The sequence below is a fragment of the Bufo gargarizans genome, chromosome 9, assembly GCF_014858855.1.
Source record: "Bufo gargarizans isolate SCDJY-AF-19 chromosome 9, ASM1485885v1, whole genome shotgun sequence".
NCBI lineage: Eukaryota > Metazoa > Chordata > Amphibia > Anura > Bufonidae > Bufo > Bufo gargarizans.
Window position 1 is genome coordinate 67,306,291 of NC_058088.1, and position 16,530 is coordinate 67,322,820.

A 16,530-nucleotide genomic window follows, 5' to 3' on the forward strand; every position below is an offset into this window, starting at 1 on the left:
ACATCAGCAGTTGCTACTCTCCTCTACTGCCACTGTCATTAGCCCTACCGAGCTGCCACTAAAACTACTATTATTGCCCCTACACAGCCGCATACATATCTATTCTACTGACTTGTCTGCTCCATGATTTGGTGCTACTGCTGCCACTACAATTGCTGCCACGCCTACACAGCCACACAAATATCTACTGTATTTTCTGTTCCATGTTGTGCTGCTACTGCTGCAGCTATTTTTGTGGCTACATGGCACTATTACGCTACCCTTTCTGCATCCACAATGTGCTGCTGCTCCCAATAAAAGGGCTCATTCAGAACAAGCTTCTGTTTATTCTGACAAGTTAACAATTGTGCATGTATAAACAAGGGCAGATGTCTGCCCCTACTAAGGCATTATTTTTTTAAACGGCTTAAATGTATAGGGGGGGGGGGCATACAAATGAAAAATAAAACAAAAAAAAAAGATGAGTACTAGAAGACCTCAGAGTGTCATATGCCAATGTTCAGTCAATTGAAGCAATTTTGAATACATTTGCCGATTTAGACACAAAATGAATTTCAAGAAGTTCACTCATCTCTACTAGAGCTGAATAGCTATATTCAACCTTGATATCCTTTTATCCTTGGAATTATGATTACAGCTTGGCTTCACTCCAGGTTGGGGAAACCGTTCTCTAAGACTGTGCTAATTCCTGTAATGTAGTGACCATATACCAGCATCTGTCTGCCTGCTTTATTATGAAGTTAAAACAGTAGTTTTGGGGAATTTTTAACATAGGGGTTGATAATTCATAATTGTAAGTTGTGTAAGGTAACTAAAAGAGATTAGCAAAGTATAGAAAAATTATATTTTGCAACTTTGTTGAAGTTCATCAAGAAATTTGATTTGTTCCAAACTAATTTGGCACAAATTATTATAACTCAGGTATACCCAGGCCACTATGCCTTAGGGTAGGGCCACACCAGTCATGCTGCAGGTGGGCTGCAACCATGCTGTGCTGATGCACCTTTAAATAGAGGCTGTTGTTGGTAAGGGGTTTGTATGGTTAGATGGGGGCACAATATGCTGGCATACCCACTTCTCCAACCACAACCTCATTGTGTACTCGGATACCCGGTCTTCATTGTTAATGGCTGTGCGGCACCTTTAATGCACCTTTTATCAGGTGCTGTTTCTGGAATGGGGTTTGGCTGGTTAGCACAGAATATTAATCAGCTCTTGCATACCCACCTCACCAATCCCAGTGCACTCTTGCCCTACAGGAGGGGGCCCTTATTCTGTCATCTGGTTTTCCTCCTTTTCCACATCATCTAATATCAATGAAAATATGTCATCAGGGACATCCAGCTCCTCCTCTCTCTGCATCTGGCTGACTCTTATAGGACATGGATACTATGATGGATGATTTGGAAGAAGTAAAGCCAGAAAAAGATGATGATTTCCTTCATTAAGACCTGGCCCCCCCTAAGAGGTGCAGACTGGATGGTATTGGTTGGCACGCTTGCAGTGGAATAATAAAGGCTTCCATCTTATTGGTATTGAATTACATATGTTAGTTTATGGCTGATGTAGGAATAAGTAAATGAAGGAATACATAAATAAAACTGATGCGGGACGAGTCTCCCTTCACTCTCCCTCTCCAATATTCTTCTAATAAATGTTTTCAGCAATACTGACCCTAACGCACGAATGCTTGCCACACCTCTCCCTATGCTCAGCTCACAGGACAATGGTGGAGACTGCAATGGATGAGGGTTTTATAGGGCTGTGACATCACAGGGGATGGCTATCTGTGGAGTAGCTGGCTGCACAGCATTATGGGTAATCATAGGTTCCCAGGCTTGTCTCCTCTACACTTTGGATTCATTGTGAATAGTTTTTTTCTAAATTTCGGACCTAATCCTGCTTTGACTGCTTTGCTTTGCTCAACATTAGTAACTAACATAAATTATGACATTATTATCTTATAGGGGATTAAAGATTTTTTTAACAAGTGTCAAAACAACTTCTGCCAATGCAAATAAATGGATTTGTTGCTTAAAAAATTTTATAAATGAAATGTAGATTCTAAAAACATAGTTCAACCTTTATACAACTTAATAGTCAGTCCTTACCTGGAACTTATTTAAATTATAAAGATGCACTTATATAGCAGTGGTGGAGCAGGTTTTGAGGTGAAACTATGCAGGAAATAAATGGAATGTCTAAAATGACAGATATTGGGGGTCATTTATGAAGCTGAAATGCGCCTATATTAGGTGTATTTCAGGCACAGATTGTGGGGCAACTTCTCCCTGTTCACGCCAGGTCTACAAAAGTGGGCATGGCGTGGGCGGGAAAGGGGGCGGACTGGAAGGTCCGTCTCATTTACCATTTTTTACGCCTGTTTAATGCGTAGAAAAAGGTCTAAATGTAAGACATTTAGAACTGTCTTACATTTAGAACTGGCGGAGAATCCGCCAAAGTTATGTAGAGTCTGGCGCCTCTTCAGAACTTTGGCGGAACCACCGCCAACTTAGGGGTTTAATAAGACCAGCGTCTAAAATGCCGGTCTTAAATGTGCACCATTGTTTCTATTTATTTCAGAGCACTTATCGGTTTAATTAACTTTTAACACGTCAACATTAGATGAATAGGATAATACATGGGTAGACTAAAGTTTAAATCACAGAGAAGAAAAATGCTGAACAAAAATAGGTTTGAACAATGAATTAGAAGGACTTGTGTCTTTTCTGATTTTACTATTTTATATGTTTTTAAGAGGAGTTTAGATTTAAATCAGACCGGCTTTTTCTTGAGAAAGAAAGTTAACTTTCTTTCTCAAGAGAACAATACAAGCACAAAGGATGAATCAGATTTGGTAGCACAGTTTTTATTTAATTCCAGCAGAAAAGCCTGAAAAGGTGGCACGACAAGGGTGCTCTTTTACATCAGTAAATCCTTCCATGCAATTTTAGTGGTTTAAAAAAAAAAAAAGTATTAAAAGCTGCTTAAGAAATGTTTTTTTTTCTTCCATTTGCTGCATTTGAATGATACAGAGTTCAAAGAGCATCAACATCTAGTGCATACTTCAGTTGAAATAGACACATATAATGCCATTTAGAACTCGAGAAGGCCAAATAGGAGATACTGTTACTGTATAGTGGTTGCTAACTTTCAAAAACATTGCAAGTGCATTTAAAGGGGTTTTCTAGGGAGACACAATAAAAGACTTGGTTAAAATAATAAAATAAGCATTACTCACTTCCACCGATCATCCACCTTTGCATTTCTGATGTTGCTCTGTACCCTGTTCACTCTATTTGCTAGAAATGCCAGGAAATGCTGCCAGTCTATTAGTGGTGGCATGCCTCAGCCAGCTATTGGTTGACCAGGCCTTTCTTTGCATTTTCATTATTTTGAGCCTGGACAGGAAATGAAAAGCTAATTAATTCTACATACCTCCCAACTTTTTGAACGGTCAAAGAGGGACAATTATGGTTAATTCTGTGAAAGATCCCTTTTTTCTGCATATCTATACACTTTAAAAAGCTTTATTTTACGAAATAGTGCAAAAATAATCTGAATATAGAAATTTCTAAAATCTCAACTGCATCAAATAATGAAATAATATAATAAGACAGGCTCAAATATACAGTGAGGAACCAGACAAAACACTTTGGGTCAATATTGTGAATGTAATAATGCAAACTTACACCTCAGATCAAAAATAGGGACATTTAAGGAGCAAAGAGGGACAGAGAGACTTTGGTCAAAAAGAGGGACACTTGGGAGATCTGCATTCTGAGAATGACAGTGGAGGTGATAAATGTTTTTTTTTTTTTTAACCCTTCTTGCCTTTTTTAAATCTTGCCCCATTGGCTGAGACCTTGTGAGTCCAGGCATAAGAATTTATAGTAATGCTGTCAGTGACTACTACATACAGATATGGCCAGTGTTATTCTGTTTCCACACCAAAATGGTCACAGTCAGACTACTGAGGACCTTCCATCACATCACCTAATTAGTGCCATCTACATATTACTCTATGAACCAGATGTGTTGGCCAATTAATAACCACATCTGCAGTGAAGTATGGTGGTGGCAGCGTCATGCGGTAAGATATTTTTATTGGCTAGGCCAGAGAGACTGGTCAGAGTTGAGGGAATGCTGAATGTAGCAAAGTACAGAGATTTTTTTTTAATGAAATCTGATCCAGTGTGCTCTGGACCTCATATTGAGCTAAAGGTTTTACCTTCTAACAAGACAATGACCATAAGATACAACCAAGACAACACAGCAGTGGCTTAGGGACAACTCTATGAATGTCCATGACTGACCCAGCCAGAGAACTGACTTTAACCCAATCACACAACTCTGGAAAGACTTGCAGAGAAAAATAGCAGAAAATCTCTAAATCCAGATGTGCAAATAATCTTGTGCATCATACCCAGGAAGACTAGAAAGTTGTAATTGCTTCCAAAAGTGCTTCAACTAAGGCTTAAAGTGAAAGGTCTAAATACTTATGTCAATTCAATATTTTTCTTTTTCATTTTCCATAAATAATCAAAGATTTAAACATTATCTGTTCACATTCTTATTATGGAGTATTAAATGCAGAATGATGAGGGACATTTGGAACCTTTTTTTTTTTTTTTTAACACAAGACAGCAACATAACAAAATGAAAAATGTGAGTGTCTGAAGGCTTTCTGAATACACTGTATAAGGAAAGATGTGTCAAATTTGTGCGCACATTCTCCATGCAAGATAATTACACAGTGATATTATGTTGATGTCTCATTTTCCTTGAGTACTGCCTACAAGATATGTTTGGTAGCAGATAGTGTTGATCGAGCACCAAAGTGCTCGGATGCTCGGGTGCTCGAGTAGAACACTTCAGGATGCTCGGATGCTCCACCGAGCACCCGAGAACAATGGAAGTCAATGGGAGAACCCAAGCATTAAACCAGGCACCTCCTGCTCTGAAGAGGGGAGGGTGTCTGGTTCACATGAAAAGGTCAAAAATTGATGGAAACACCACTGAAATGGTTTGGCGACAGCATGGAGAGGATGTCTGGATGCATCTTGGACTCCCAGGTCACTGCTGGGAACGATGTTGTCCGAGTAGTATGCCAATTTTACAGACTGACAATAATACACACAAAACCTAAAATAAAATATTAGAGGAAAAATTGTTAGGAAACATTCTTTCCTGTATATTTACTAGTATATAAAGTGCAAGTGCTTCCAAAAATTACAAGGAAGAGGCACTCCAATACAACCTGCATATCACATAAAGGAGGGCCTCATTCCAATTTTAGTACAATTGTTCAGGTAACATAGTACATAAAGCCGAAAAAATAGCTTTGTCCATCCAGTTCGGCCTGTCATCCTGCAAGTTGATCGAGAGGGAGTAAAAAAAAAAACTATGAGGTAGAAGCTAATTTTCCCCACTTTAGGGAAATAAAAAATTCCTTCCCAACTCCAATCAGGCAATCAGAATAACTCCCTGGATCAATGACCCCTCTCTAGTAGCTATAGCCTATAATATTATTACCCTCCAGAAATACATCCAGGCCACTCTTGAATTCCTATATTGTACTCACCATCACCACCTCCTCAGGCAGAGAGTTCCATAGTCTCACTGCTCTTACAGTAAAGAATCCTCTTCTATGTTTGTTTACAAACCTTCTTTCTTCCAGACGCAGAAGATGTCCCCTTGTCACAGTCACAGTCCTGGGGATAAATAGATGATGGGATAGATCTCTGTACTGACCCCTGATATATTTATACATAGTAATTAGATCTCCCCTCAGTCGTCTTTTTTCTAAAGTGAATAACCCTAATTTTGATAATCTTTCAGGGTACTTTAGTTGCCCTCCTCTGGACCATCTTCAGCTCTGCTATGTCTGCCTTGTTCACAGGAGCCCAGAACTGTACACAGTACTCCATGTGTAGTCTGACTAATGATTTGTAAAGTGGTAGGACTATGTTCTCATCACGGGCATCTATGCCCCTTTTGATGCAACCAATTATCTTATTGGCCTTGGCAGCAGATCCTTTTCCATGTCAGTGTTACCAAGTGTTTTACCATTTAGTATGTACGGGTGACTTGCATTATTCCTTCCCATGTGCATAACTTTACATTTGTCAGTGTTAAACCTCATCTGCCACTTATCTGCCCAAGAATCCAGTCTATCCAGATTGCTCTGTAGTAGTATACTGTCCTCTTCAGTGTTAATTACTTTACACAGTTTAGTTTCATCTGCGAAAATTGATATTTCACAAATGCAAGCCTTCTACAAGATCATTAATAAATATATTGAAGAGAATGGGGCCCAATACTGACCCCTGAGGTACTCCACTAGAGACAGTGACCCAATCTGAGTGTGTACCACTGATAACCACCCTCTGTTTTCTATCCCTCAGCCAGTTACTTACCCACATACAGACGTTTTCTCCAAGTCCGAACATTCTAATTTTTTATACTAACCTTTTGTGTGGTACAGTGTCAAATGCTTTGCAGAAGTCCAGATATACGACATCCATTGATTCGCCGCTGTCAAGTCTAGAACTTACCTCCTCATAGAAACTGATTAAATTAGTTTGGCATGACCGATCCCTAGGTAGTGGGACTCCTACACTCATAAAGCCTATGCACTAAGTGAAAGGGCTGCTACAAATTACAAGGAAGCAGCACTCCAATACACCCTTTATTACACATAAAGGAGGGCATCATACACACCCTTGAAAAATTATGATTGTTGGCCTGCTGGTGACCCTTAAAAACATTAGAATCAAGGGCCTGCTGGTGACCCTCTAAAACATTAGAGGTGAGGGTCTGCTGATCTGACCATCTAAAACATTAGTGGTGAGGGTCTGCTGCTGAGCTGACTCTCTAAAAGATTAGGGGCGTGTGTCTGCTGCTGATCTGACCATCTAAAACATTAGTGGTGAGGGTCTGCTGCTGAGCTGACTCTCTAAAAGATTAGGGGCGTGTGTCTGCTGCTGATCTGACCATCTAAAACATTATGGGCAAGGGCATGCTGCTGAGCTGACGATCTAAAACATTATGGGCGAGGGCCTGCTGCTGAGCTGACCATCTAAAACTTTATGGGCGAGGGCCTGGTGCTGATCTGACCATCTAATACATTAGGGGCGAGGGCCTGCTGCTGAGCTGACTATTTAAAACATTAGGGGTGAGGATCTTCTGCGGAGCTGACCATCTGAAACATTAAGGCTGAGGGTCTGCTGCTGATCTGACCATGGAAAAAATTATGGGCGAGGGCCTGCTGCTGAGCTGACCATCTAAAACATTATGGGTGAGGGCCTGCTACTGAGCTGACCATATAAAACATTAGGGGTGAGGGTCTGCTGCTGAGCTGATCCTCTAAAACATTAGGGGTGATGGCCTGCTGCTGAGATGACCATCTAAAACATTAGGGGTGAGGGCCTTCTGCTGTTCTGACCATGGAAAAAAATTATGGGCGAGGGCCTGCTGCTGAGCTGACCATCTAAAACATTAGGGATGAGGGCCTGCTGCTGAGCTGACCATCTAAAACATTATGGGTGAGGGCCTGCTTCTGAGCTGACCATCTAAAACATTATGGGTGAGGGCCTGCTGCTGAGCTGACCATCTAAAACATTTTGGGCGAGGGCCTGCTGCTGAGCTGACCATCTAAAACATTAGGGGTGAGGGTCTGCTGCTGATCTGACCATGAAAAAAATTATGGGCGAGGCCTGCTGCTGAGCTGACCATCTAAAACATTATGGGTGAGGGCCTGCTACTGAGCTGATCATCTAAAACATTAGGGGTGAGGGTCTGCTGCTGAGCTGACCCTCTAAAACATTAGGGGTGATGGCCTGCTGCTGAGATGACCATCTAAAACATTAGGGGTGAGGGCCTTCTGCTGTTCTGACCATGGAAAAAATGATTGCGAAGGCCTGCTGCGGAGCTGAGCATCTAAAACATTAGGGGTGAGGGTCTGCTGCTGAGTTGACCATCTAAAACATTATGGGTGAGGGTCTGCTTCTGAGCTGACCATCTAAAACAGTATGGGTGAGGGCCTTCTGCTGAGCTGACCATCTAAAACATTATGGGCGAGGGCCTGCTGCTGAGCTGACCATCTAAAACATTATGGGTGAGAGTCTGCTGCTGAGCTGACCATCTAAAACATTATGGTTGAGGGAATGCTGCTTAGCTGACTCTTTAAAACATTAGGAGACAGTGCTTGCTGCTGATCTGACCATGGAAAAAATTATGGGCGAGGGCCTGCTGCTGAACTGACCATCGAAAAAATTATGGTTGAGGGCCTGCTGCTTAGCTGACCCTCTAAAACATTAGAATCAAGGGCAGACTAATAAGCATGTTAATATGATGGAGGAGGAGGAGGACGAGAAAAGGAAGATTGAACCATATACCCTTTCTTGTAGTGGGGGTGCACGGAAATACAGTGTATTAAATGCACCATAAAGAACACATTTAAAGTGCCTTTTTGTTCAGCTCCTTTCATCTGGTGGAGTAGAGAAGTCAGGGGCAATCAAGGCCTTGTTCATTTTTATGAGTAAACTGGTCAGTATTTTCAGTTGACAGGCAGATGCGTTTATCAATTATTATGCCCCCAGCAGCACTAAATACCTTTCTGAAAAAACGTTGCTGGCAGGGCAGGCCAGCACCTCCAAGGCACAGAGCGCCACGTGTCCAGCTTGGACACCAAATAGTTGTAATGCACAGAGGGATCACTGAGGGCTTTGACACGGTCTGCTTGTCCGGTCACCAATCTGCCCAGGGGGCGGCGTTTCATCACAAAATGCGCCCAGCCAGCCGCTCCTAACTGCCGTTCTGAAGCCCCGCCCAGCTCATCAATATTCACTTAGCTGGGCGGCGGCTACAACTCTCCCGACTCAAGTGCCCGGCGCATTCGCATAAAGCAGAGGCTGCAGCACTTGAGTCCGGAGAGTTGTAGCTGCCGCCCAGCTAAGTGAATATTGATGAGCTGGGCGGGGCTTCAGACTGGCAGTTGGGAGCGGCTGGCTGGGCGCATTTTGTGATGAAACGCCGCCCCTTGGGCAGATTGGTGACCGGACAAGCAGGTTTTATAACTTTATATTTTGGTACTTATAAGGTGGACAGGGGGGATACTTAGATCATTTTAATAGACTTTATAAGACCTGTACTCACGTAGATATACCTAAATATGCTAATTGGGGCTGTCAGTGTCCCTTTAAAAGTACTTTTGGGTCTCTAACAATTGCACGCAATTTAGCGCAGGTTGTGCTAAAAATATATATTGCTGCCATACACAATAATAGTCCTTTAAAGGACTTTTGGGTCTCTAACACCAACCCTGCCTAACAAAAACAATAAAATTCAATTCCCTACACTATCTGTCCCTTCTACAGCACAGCTTTCCCTGACTAAGACTGAGCTGAACCACGTGTCACAGTTTATAGCACCCGATGACATGTTCCGGCCAGCCAATCACTGTAATGCCAGTAACCAACATGGCTACGGCATTACAGTGAGTGGCAGCACTTATCTGTACATTTATTGGCTGCGTAGCTCAACACTAGTAGCAGATAGTCACGAAAACCCTTAATCTTCCCTTTTGCAAACATGCAGCTGGATTCATAAATACCGTACATACATCTTTTTACTCTTTTAGATGCATTTGAAATTGATTCCAAAGGTTTTAATTTCACAGTTTATGAATTAATCAGAAAATAATTTCCAGAGATGGGAAATCACTTTTCTGATTTTGAGATATAATTTACAAATTTTTAGCAACTGTAGGAAATACTTTAAATGAGCATTTATTTTACATAAATCAATAGTAGAAACAGATTTAAAAAAAAAAAAATGATATAACTTGCTGTTGAAAATGCCTATTTTTCACTTAGGAGCCCCTTTCTGCCCTCCGTGTTGTCTCCTGAATTGCTTATTCTCCCTCAATTCACAGTACAATTCTGTCTTTAGTGACAAGACAGAATTTCAATTTTGGAATCTGGGGCAAATAGAATTGCTTCTCTATTAATCACTGTGGACACCATTCAATTAGATAGCTCTGTACTCTACACAGTTATTGATGCAATCTGTGCTGTATACTATGGATCCCTTCCACTTGAGATTATAGTCCCTGCACTGTCCCTTTCACACTGACCATTCAGTATTCTTTTTTCTGCACATCTTCAATACTACTATCCCTAGTCTCTTTCTATGCTCAGCTCACAGTGCAATGGTGGAGGAAGCATGGGATGTGGCTTTTAAAGGCATCACAGGGGATGGCTATCTGCGTACTGGCTGGCTGAACGGCATGGTGGGTGATCTTATGTTCCTGGGCTTTTTACTTTCACATTGTAACACGTGTAGCCGGCATTTTAGGGGAAAAAAAAAACGATTTGTTACCACAGAGAGTCAGGAAATTTGGATTTGTTGCAAATCAAATCTTTCCTAAACTTCAGCTGGAATTCCACTTTGGATGCTTTAATTTACTCAACCCTAATGGGGACCCTTGGTGGACAGCCATTTTCAGGTCTCACCAGAGATGTTCAAATGGGCTAAAAAAATAAAATAAAATTATTGACATTTAATACTTTGACCTCTTTTCAGATCAAAGCCAGACAGGCAATCATCTGCTTGTCGTGGATCTGGCTTCAGATTTCTCCAACTGTTATTACTGGGAGAAGTTAAAAATAAATGGAAAAATGAAGTACAGTATTAATTACTTACCATTAAATAACCTGGGTCTACCAAGGTTAGAGCAGCTGTTTGCAGAGAGTCTCTCCTCTCTGGCTAATAGAGGGCGGAATGACAGAAGGTGACCCCGACCCCACTTGATGAAATCCATATAACTAAACAGGCAAATGTTATCAATCTCTGAAATATGCTACTGAAAAATTTGAAAAATATTAAAAACATATTGAGTCCTAACTTGAGCTGAACCAACCATACATTAATAATGTTTTCAATGGATGCAGGATGATTAATCTGTTTATAATGTGTATGCAGAGAAAATAGATTTAATACGGTATATATCTCTTTTTAATAAGACATTAACTGTAACTTTAAAGCTTTCGATAGTCTTGCTCTTAAAACAGTAGTGGAGTCTGAAGAGCACTCAGTCCAAGGCAGAAAATCCTAATAAATCTGGGAAGCACTGTGTCAGTCATGGCTTTGCTTTGAGCGATGTCTGTCTCATTTGATACACACATTGTCCCTTTTCCCACTAAGGTTCATAAAAAAGCTTATGTAATCTCGATCATACTGTTGTGATATTCAATTTGCCTTTTATAGCTGCTTTTGTACATATAACAAAACCTGCATGCCTTAGTCCTGAACTATGTAATAGTGGCAATTATCATGGTAAGGAATTTATTTATCAAGTCACCAAACAGTGCATTAAATATAATCTTTTATGGCTGCGCCTTATATGCGCCTGTGCCTCAGTGTGTTAAAAAAGCTAATGGTGATTTCTACAAGAAGATTGCTACCCTTTCTACTATATAGTTATTTAATTCCCAGTAGCAAATATATTAAAATTATCAAGCAACATATATTAAATCTATGTACAGGAATTTACTGCTCTTAAATAGATTAATGTAGAGCAAACCATGCATGGTTATGGTACTGAAGGATTTGTGTATTTCTTTAACTTAATCTATATAACTCATTAGAAAATCTACATAATATATTCATATTAACATGCATATAACAACAATCTAATATTATAATCTCTATCATTATCTCTAATCTCTAATATTATCTTCTCTTTATGAGGATGAAGTAAATATGCATAGGGAATAATCTTGAGCTAATTTTGTGTTGTACACATCATATCAAGGAGAGTTCCGTGATCAAAGGTTTAGCATATCTTCCATAAACTGTGCCCCTGCAAGCAGAGCTACAATGTCAATTTTGGGTCCTATATAGAGAATGTTCTGCTATAATATCAATAGGGATGAGCGGACCTGTGGTTGTTCGGGACACGAATTTGACCCGAACTCGAATTGAAGTTGATGGGGACTCGAACTTTGGTGCACTAAAATGGCAGTAAAATATTCATGGTAAGGGGTAGAGGGCTGCAAAAGAGCAGAACAATTGCCCTGCAAATAAATGTAAATAGGGAAATTACTTAAAATAACATAGAATATAAAAAAAAAAAAAAAAAAATCTTGAACTAGGAGGCGGAGGTCAAAGTGCAGTAGGAGGTTGAGGAGGCGGTAGACGTGGCGGTGGAGGTGGAGGAGATAGCCAAGACTGTTTTTCTTTTTTTTTGTTTTATTTTTATTTATTTATTATAGATTTGGGAAGGCCCCAAAATATTGGGAAATGAAAAAGAGAACGCAAGGAGAAAGTGTGTTGCAGTATAACAATGGCTGGGTGTGGCCGGTGTACTTGTCTATTCAGCACAAGGTACAGACAAGTCCTGTGGGATCCATCCCTGGTTCATTTTAATGAACATGAGCTTGTCCACGTTGGCTGTGGACAGGCAGCTGCACTTGTCTGTGATCACCCCCACTGCTGTGCTAAACACACGTACAGGCCAGCATCTTCAAGGTATAAAGGGCCAGCTCAGGCAGTGTGCCCAATTTGGAGACCCAGAAGTCGAATGGGGCAGACCCATCAGTCAGTACGTGTAGGAGTGTGCACATGTACTGTTCCACCATGTTGCTGAAATGCTGCCTCCTGCTAAGACGTTCCGTATCAGCTGGTGGTGCTGGTTGTTGTGGAGTGCTGACAAAGCTTTTCCACATTTCAGCCATGCTAATCCTCCCTTCTGAGGTGCTGGCAGTGCCCCAGCTGCGTTGGCGACTTCTTTGTCCTTCTCTGCCTTCGCCTTGTGCTTCCACTGAGCCCCCGCTGTCAGGTGGGAATGCCATCAGCAGCGCATCTACCAGTGTGCGCTTGTACTCACGCATCTTCTGATCATGCTCCAGTGATGTAATTAAGGACGGCACCTTGTTCTTGTAGCAGGGATCCAGCCGGGTGGCCACTCAGTAATCAGCACTGGTTAGAACGTGGGCAACTTGGCGGTCATTGTGCACAGGCACTGCAGCATGTTGTCGCTCATGTGTGTCAGGCTGCCCAGAGGCAACGACAAGCTGTCCTCTGTGGGAGGTGTATCGTCTATGTCATCTGTATCTCCCCAGCCACGCTTTAGTGATTCCCATAAGCTGCTTTGGGTGCCATCCTGCTGTGAACTCATCCTCCAGAACTGTGTCCTTGCTGGACAGTTGTGTACCTGGCCTCTGTTGGTACAGGAACCCACCCTCCAAGCCACTTGTGAATAACTGGCCTGATAACCGTGGAAATGATCCTTCCTTCTCCTCCTTACCCTTCTGTGCCACATTCTCTTCCATCTTCGCCCGAAGCATATTTTCAAGGAGACATAGAAGTGGGATAGTAACTCTGACGACGGCGTCATCGGCACTAGCCATGTTGGTGGAGTACTCGAAGCAGCGCAACACGGCAATCACATCCCGCATGGAGACCCACTCATTAGTGGGGAAGTGGTGCTGTTTATTAATTAGGTGGCTTCTGAAGGACATTGGTCACACTGGATTTTATTTAGGGGTGTCAGAGTACAGGAGGCTGAATACTAATGTATGCCACACTTTTCAGATTTTTTTTTTAAACTATGTGTAATTTTCTTTTCACGTTACACATACTTGCTACTTTGTGTTGGTCTATCACATAAAATCCCAATAAAATATATTTAAGTTTTTGGGTGTAACGTGAACAAATGTGGAAAAGTTCAAGGGTATGAATACTTTTTCAAGGCACTGTATGTCAGGAGCATTATTGTTTAAACCCAATAATGTACCCAGTTGAAAATTTGTGACTTGAATTATAAACAGCTGTTTACATATGGCCCAAATGCAATTTGAGAATACACATTTGTGCAGAGTAGAATTGGAAACAAATTGTAGTGACCACATGAATAAAGCTATTAGAAAGTTATCTGGTTTTCTGACATCTTGATTCCTTCTTCCTCTCTTATTATTTTCTCCTAATGTAGCCTATATTTTACGTTATTGTTCTGGTTTTCTAAAACAGCAAGTGATAGATTAGTGACTTAGAACTTCTATGCCCTAATTCATATTGCAGTCTCAAGTTTACTTCTATATGATGCAGTTTCAGTCTGCCTTCCCTGTCTCCTGCTTGTGATAGATTTCTCTTTATCAGCTATTACAAGCAGGGGAATGGGGAAGGCAGTGTGAAGCTGCATCTAGATAGTGTAGACCTAGTAAGTCAGGGTATTTCTATGATTCTGCCGCTTGTCATTGTAGTGACTCATCTACTATATCACAGCACTCCTGCACCTTTACATAAGGCAGACATTATATCTTCAGCAGCACTTTATCCATAAAGTGATACACAGAGGAGCATGTTTGGCAGAGCTTGGTGAGGAGAGGTGTTTGAAAGCTTCTAGGAGGAATTCAATATACGGTATGCTGATGTGATCTTGTAGCCACACAGGGAATACTCACATCTTGCCTACACAGGAGAGCAAGCGATCAAAAAGCTGCCTGTTATAGCCCCCTTGTGGGACTATTAGGTGGTAAAAAAAAGTTTTAAAAAAACACATTTATTCAATAAAAAATGCCATTAAAAAAATTAGGCTTTTTTTTCCAAATACGCTTTTAACTGAAAAAAAATTCCCCATAAGTTTGGTATTGCCGCGTCTGTAATGACCCAGAGTACATAAATATCACAGAAATTATCCCCTATGGTGAACGACATAAAAAAGTATAAAAAAAATAGAGAATTGCTAATTTATTCTTAATTGCCACCGAAAAAACATAATAACAAGCGATCAAAAAGCACCATTTACTCCAAAATGATACCAATGAAAAATGCAAGTCGTCCCCCAAAAATTAAGCCCTCACACAACTCGATATAAAGAAAAATAAAAAAGTAATGGCTCTTGGAAAGTGGTAATGCAAAAATATTTTTTTTTTCTTTAGAAACAAAGGGGTTTTATTACAAAAAATTTATAAAACATATAAAAATGATATGTATTTGGTATCACTGTAATTGTACTGACCCAGATAATAAAGATATTATATTTATACCAAAAAATTAATGCCGTAAAATTTATAACTAAAAACGCAGTGGCAGTATTGCTGTTTTTCCCATCTCCCTTCCAGAAAGATTTAATAAAAGTTAATCAGAAAGTTATGTGTACCCCAAAACGGCACCATTAAAAACTATAACTTGTCCTACAAAAAACAAGCCCTCATAAAGCTATATAGAAATAAAAATAAAAAAGTTATAAGTCTTGGAATGCGACAATGAAAAAAGAAAGAAAAACGCTTGGTCAGTAAGATCTAAAACAGGTCACTAAGTGGTTAGGTTAATATACCCCACTTGCACACCTATATCACAGGCATTATGATTGGCGACCACATAGCCCGTACACTAAATGCTAGCAGCCCCCCCCCCTTCTTTTTTTCTTGTAGCTCCCATGTTTAGCCCAGGCTACTAATTTGGTTGTATTAGTAGTGTGTCCTGCACTCATCTTCATGGAAGACATTACTTTGTTCTCTGCTATATAATTTGTTTATTAGCATGATCTTGATACCCGCTACCGAGAACTCATTGACGTTCAGATGTGGACATATACTCACCTCACTCATTCTACGTGGCATTGATTCAACAAGGTGCTGATTCTTTAGAAATTTGGGCCCATATTGATAGGATAGCATCTTGCAGTTGATGCAGATTTGAGGGATGCACATCCAGGGAACGAAGCTCCCATTCCACCACATCCCAAAGATGCTCTATTGGGTTGAGATCTGGTGACTGTGGGGGCCATTTTAGTACAGTGAACTCATTGTCATGTTCAATAAATCAATTTGAAATGATTTGAGCTTTGTGACATGGTGCATTATCCTGCTGGAAGTAGCCATCAGAGGATGGGTACATGGTGGTCATGAAGGGATGGACATGGTCAGAAACAATGGTCAGGTAGCCCGTGGCATTTAAACGATGGCCAATTGGCACTAAGGGGCCTAAAGTGTGCCCAGAAAACATGCCCCACACCATTACACCACCACCACCAGCCTGCCCAGTGGTAACAAGGCATGATGGATACATGTTCTCATTCTGTTTACGCCAAATTCGGACTCTACCATTTGAATGTCTCAACAGAAATCGAGACTCATCAGACCAGGCAACATTTTTCCAGTTTTCAACAGTCCAATTTTGGTGAGCTCGTGCAAATTGTAGCCTCTTTTTCCTATTTGTAGTGGAGATGAGTGGTACCTGGTGGGGTCTTCTGCTGTTGTAGCCCATCCGCCTCAAGGTTGTGCGTGTTGTGGCTTCACAAATGCTTTGCTGCATACCTCGGTTGTAACAAGTAGTTATTTCAGTCAACTTTGCTCTTCTATCAGCTTTAATCAGTCGGCCCATTCTCCTCTGACCTCTAGCATCAACAAGGCGTTTTCGCCCACAGGACTGCCGCATACTGGATGTTTTTCCCTTTTCACACCATTGTAAACCCTAGAAATGGTTGTGCGTGAAAATCCCAGTAACTGAGCAGATTGTGAA